Source organism: Capsicum annuum, chromosome 1 (assembly GCF_002878395.1).
Source record: "Capsicum annuum cultivar UCD-10X-F1 chromosome 1, UCD10Xv1.1, whole genome shotgun sequence".
NCBI classification, from domain to species: Eukaryota; Viridiplantae; Streptophyta; class Magnoliopsida; order Solanales; family Solanaceae; genus Capsicum; species Capsicum annuum.
In genome coordinates, this window is record NC_061111.1 from 151,615,880 (window position 1) to 151,621,879 (window position 6,000).

Consider the following 6,000-nt stretch of genomic DNA (forward strand, 5'->3'; position numbering starts at 1 on the left):
CATCTGCTTTAATATCTTTCTTTGAGCCAAATTATTTTACTCAAAAGAAGATGTACTGCATCATCTGGAGGGTTAAAGAGATCAGGCTCCTTAATTCTTGTGTTGTTCTTCGCAGCCAACCACCTAAGGATCCTTGGATGGGAAACCTCATCTTCGTAATCCTTGACTTGCTTTTGAAGGGTTAGAATGGCTTCAAGCCTAAGCCTAAAATATGTAAATAGGAAGCAAGCAAAAAAAAGTGATAATAATTATTCAATATAAAATAATGAATGAGTAAAAAAAATAGTGATTAAATTTACCATGAAAGCCCAAGGAAAGCCATATAATATGATCGACTTTGGGGCAAGCTTTGTCAGTAAATATTTGACAGTCAAGTAGTAGTTGTCATATCACCATGGATAATTGTTGAATTTTTCAAAATCATCAGCAAGCTTCAACAAATCATTTTCTAAGACTTTGTTGACATCTCTTGCCAATATAACAGCATGGGCAAATAAAACTAAGCACAATTGCTCCCTGTACTGCTTTGGTATGGTTTATCCTTAAGATCTTTGATCAAATTTGCCGCTTTGTAGCTACGTCCAACAATGTCCAATAACCTATCTATTTTTTCCTTGTGTTTGTTCGTTTTGATGGGTGGTTGCTTGGACAATGCCTTTCATCTATTTGATGGTGGTGGTTTGGCTTTCCTGCTTGCCTTTGACCTTTGGGGGGGAGGGGGGGTTTCCTTGATCAGAGGTTCTTCTAGATGATCATATCTCAAGGTTGTCACTATGGCAAACTCTTTCAAGCCAACACAAACCGGCATGCCACAATAGTTGATCCAGATTTCATTCATCTTTTTTTTGCCCTTCTTCGAATCATTATCATCCCCCACATACTTGATCCTGCGCTTCAGACGACCATATACCATGCTCATTTGGAAACAGACAGGATGCTCCTCAGGCAGCTCAAGAAAATGTCCAAAGCAGCTCTTCTTAAAAGGTCTGTCTATGTTTTCATTCTTCATAATATCCCTAAATTCATCAAAAGGTTTCCCCAACTGACATTTAAGTATAAGATCACCAGTTACTTTTGCAGGGTGATCTATTGGCATCGCAACTTGAAACCTGACAATATTAATTGTTTTGACATCCTCATGTTGGGATTTCAATCTTATTTCATGCCCCATTGGTGAGGCATTATCATCTTGTTTATCTTCTTCTTCCTCCTCACTTTTATTTTTCTCACTAGTCGCTTATACCCTTTTCCATCTCCTTTTTCATAACTTTTCTCAGCCTCAGTTTTCCCTGATTGAGATTGTTCAGGAAGTTTCTCTGAATCCATCTGTACTCTAGTTTTTTTTGTTGGGTGGTCAGAAATTGATCCACTTTCAGTTTCTTTTCTTTTGGAAGACATCTTTTAACTACAAACAACAGAAAAAACAAAAAATACATCACATTTAATGTCTGCATAATTTTTCAAATATTTCACCTGTTGCAACAAATGGAAAATTTGTTTTAATACCTATTTAATATCTCCAAACAAATTTCACTTGTTGCAACAAAAGGACCACCAAGCCCACCACCAATGCCACCAATACCACCACCAAGAGCTCCAAGAATAGTACCAAGACCACCAATACCAAGACCATCAATACTCTCATCAAGACCACTAAGACAGCTAACACCACCACCAATGCCACCAAGACCAACATCAAGACCACCGATACCACCACCAAGACCACTAATACCGACACAACCACCAACCATACCATAAATACCATCCAATAATACCACGACAATCAACGAAATACTGTAATAAAAACTAGGGTTTTCTTGGGTTCTTTCTACATTATTTAGAATCAAAACTCAAAATTCTTAACCCATTCTCAAAGGTAATACTACTAAAAGTCTTCTTTTTCATCATAATCTAAAAAGCCCTAATTTTCAGAATAATGAACAAATGTAGAACTCTTCTCTAACTCTGTTACCTGCGAAGACTGAGAAAACGACGGATACAAGCGAGAATGAAATAAAAAATAACAACTATGTGGTCAAAAATGAGAAGAAAATTGATCTATTTTAAAGGGTTGAGCAATATGTTGAGTAGTTGTTGTCTGTATTGTAGAGAGAGAAAGAAAAGAGCGAGAACTCAAGATTTGAAATGATGAAACTTTTTTACTGCAAATGGATGATTAGTATTGGGTTGATTTGTATTTTTACGAAAAGAATGACAAGTTTTGAAATTATTAATTTGGTCTGAATTGATCTTAATTATTTTTTAAAATCAATTGCAAAGAAATTTGTTGCGACAGATGACTGAGTTGTTGGAAATTTTCAAACAGAAATAGATATCTGTTGCACCAGATGACATATCTATTTGAAAATATTTTTTAAGCAATCTTCTGTTCAAATAAATAAAGATAAAATACTACTAAGGAGGTAAAAAAACATTTCTTGGATAACTCCATTTTGTAAAATAGGTACATTTGAAAACTTTTTTATGTTTTTTGACACAAGTGTTGAAAAATTAAGTATTTAGACACTAGATTGAAATCATCACTTCTTATATACAATCCTAGCACACACATAGTTTATTGGGATATATTTTGTGTCAAGACTCTTGGGATTATTTTTTATATACCACATGGTTTATTATCAATTATATTCCAAGTCTATTATTTATTATCGATTATATTCCAGGTCTATTAAAAAATCTAATTATTCAAATGAACAGATGAACAGTCAAGCATTTATGACACATCAAAAAAGCAGCTTCACATCCACTCACACCCTGCGTCGATTGGGTATATGTTATCTCCTCGAATTCTACCGACGCACGCGTCTACCTACAACTAATCAGGAAGACCAAAGGCTTCTATTTTGGTCTATATAAACAACCATCAACTATACACAATATTCATCTTCTTCAACCCCGAAAAATTAATAAATATGACCATATGCCGAGCATTCAACTCAGGACACGAAGAATGGTTCATTTCCAGTGTAGCCACGACATTATTTTCCTGTGAAATGACCTGGACCATCTCTTCTACGTTATGGGAGGATAGGGAGAACCTCCACCGTGAACTCTGGCGTATCGCGCGATTTTTATGGGCAATAGAGGAGAGGCTGAACAAGCAGCTCGAGAAGTTCATCACCCCGTATCCCCTTAGTTTAGGTTTTAATTACTGTTGTAGTTGTAGTTGTAACCATAGCTGCAATGAACTTATGAAATGAATTGTCTCTACCTTAATTATATAATTATGTTCTTGGTTGAAATTTTACAATTTCACCTGTTAAAAGATGAATGAAATAGTTATCAAGCGTCAAAACTAATGATCTATCCTATATATGTACGAATTCATATATGCTAATGGATAATGAATCTAGTCTATCGACAATTATGTGGATTTCTACAAAATTAATTGCACGTTCGATATAGTATGTGATTGACCGAGATCAATAACTACGTGTGACTGTCTACGTAATCGATTAATTCCATTATGTAAGTTTATGAAATATAAATAATTAAATAAATTTAATTGTGTCGATTATAAATTACAGGCTGCAATCTTTGTCATTAATAGACCATACTATTAGACCTCTTGCATAGGCCGTAAATAAAATTGACGTCTTCTCATGCGTTGGGTAGATGCTAAATCATATAGATCCACACTCGTTCAATGCTAAGGTATATACGGGTTGGTGCAACGGTTCAAAAAATATTAGTACATAGTCAAAGATATAAATAATTAAATAAGAAAAGGTGATTTGAGGGTCATATAGTATGTCCATTGTAAATCCTAGACTTAAAGCTTTGTCAATAATATACCATATTGGTTTATTGCTCTAGGTAGCATAATTAAAAAATAAAGAAAAAATTAATTAATAAAATATTAAATAATTGGATTTTATGCAATTAAAGGAGCTTGAACAAGTCATGTGATCGCATAAGAGTCCAAGTAAATTGGAGAAGTTGATCAAAGATGTGTGTGGATGGGTAATGAATGAACAAATGAATTCCTCACGACGTACTTGTGCTTTGGTAAATATTGCCCTAAGGATGTTGGTTGCTCTACCATAAGTCATCAACTCACACATCATTGATCACCACCTTCAATTTACGTGGACTCTCATACGATCACATGGCTTGTTTAGGCTCATTTAATTGCATAAAATTCAGTTATTGCCACACCCCTATTTTTACCGCCCCAACCCCGCTAGGGAGTTGATTTTAGAGAAAATGAATTTTTCCAATTAAAGCAATAATTTGAAAAGTGACTATTTAGTTTACGGAGTCGCCACTTGGAAATGAGTGTGGGTGTTCCAAGTCACCTTATTGAATCTCCAATCAAAAGAAAATGACTCTTTCTTTTTGGTCTGCGAATTAAAATCCGGATAAGGAATTCTGTTGACCGAGGGAAAGGTGTGAGGCACCCCTCGAGTCCCGTGGTTGTAGACGGTCGCTTTAATGACTTACGTCTGGCTTAAATTAATCTGTTGAATATTTAATATTTGTTAGCCTAAAAGTTACTTACATCTCGATTTTAATTTATTTCAAATTATTTAACTATATTAATGTGTGACTTACCGATAGCAGTACTTTTCGGTCATACCACAAGTTTTGATATACTTCTCACACCTTTGAGGCATTTATGGCTTGCTCCCATTTTCTCCAATTCTGAACAAGATTCTAATATGTTTGACATCTACCAATCCCCATTAGATCGGCCTTAAAAAGACACGTTAATTTTATTATGATGAATGCTCGGTAGCAGGCCTTTCCAATTTCATTGTTAACTTTCTCTTCTACGTTAAAACTTAATTTTCTAGGGCTTAAAACCTAAATCGTTCTTTTACAAATTCGCTCCCTCTTTTCTTTTGTCAAATGGGCAATGGAGTTTGAAATAAATTTGTATCCTATCTCGCTCCCTTACAAATAAATTTTCCACTCCTTTCTTTTATTGATGCATGCAGCGGATCCCATTCATATTCTCGTTAATAGCATACAAAAATATGAATGGTGCAGTAACTCTTCATGATTATACAGATATGTAACAACACTATCAAACATTTAAATGTCATATGAATATATAAACTTAAACATGAACATATTCAAATCTTATTAACTTATGTCTATATTTAAATAGGATAACAATCAAACAAATCATTTAGAGGATTCTAGGTGAAATTTTATATGCTTCAAAAGACATTCAAAATCCTAATGCAAACTCAGCACGTAATTGTATAGATAAACACCACCAATATAAACAAATATTGGCTCTATTTACAGGTTCACTATTTTCTTAAATAAAAAACAAGAGCTGTTGGAACTCCTCTGTCCCTTAACTTAATAAAATCAAAACATTCTGATAAAGGGAAATCGAAACAGCAAAAAGTGATCTTCAATAACCTTTTAAACCGACTAGAGCCTTGAGTGGAAACCTCTTGAAATCCCTTACAAAACGTCACTAAAAACTCGAAGTTGAAAACACAACTCAACTTCCTACTCTTTCTTTTGTTTTTCTCCTCTAATATGTTCTTAACTCTCCATGCATGCAATTGAAGTTAACGTCAACGATAGTACTAATTTATTTCCCTTTATTTATCATTATTTAGGCCTTGATGTTACTAGTTTCTTAAACTATTCATTGAGTATGGAAAGGTATCATCCGTACACAAATTAGCACCAAGTAATAATAACTAGAATAATAATTTAGATTCCCAATATATAAAGATAAAATCCAATCTAACTTGGATCTAAAACAAAATATACTCGTTTACTACTTCTCAAAAGCTAACACTACTAATTTATTTTCAACACACAATAATTATTTCTATTTAAGATAAATCATTCTAATAAATTATGGCAGCTTATCCAAAAGAGGCTCGGGAATCTAATTTAGGCAGTAGAAATAGCCCGTCAATATAGCTAAAGTACGTGACACTCTAATTACTATGTTTTCCTTGAAGTGATCAAGAGTAACTTAAGCGTACAACGTACATCAAGCATGAA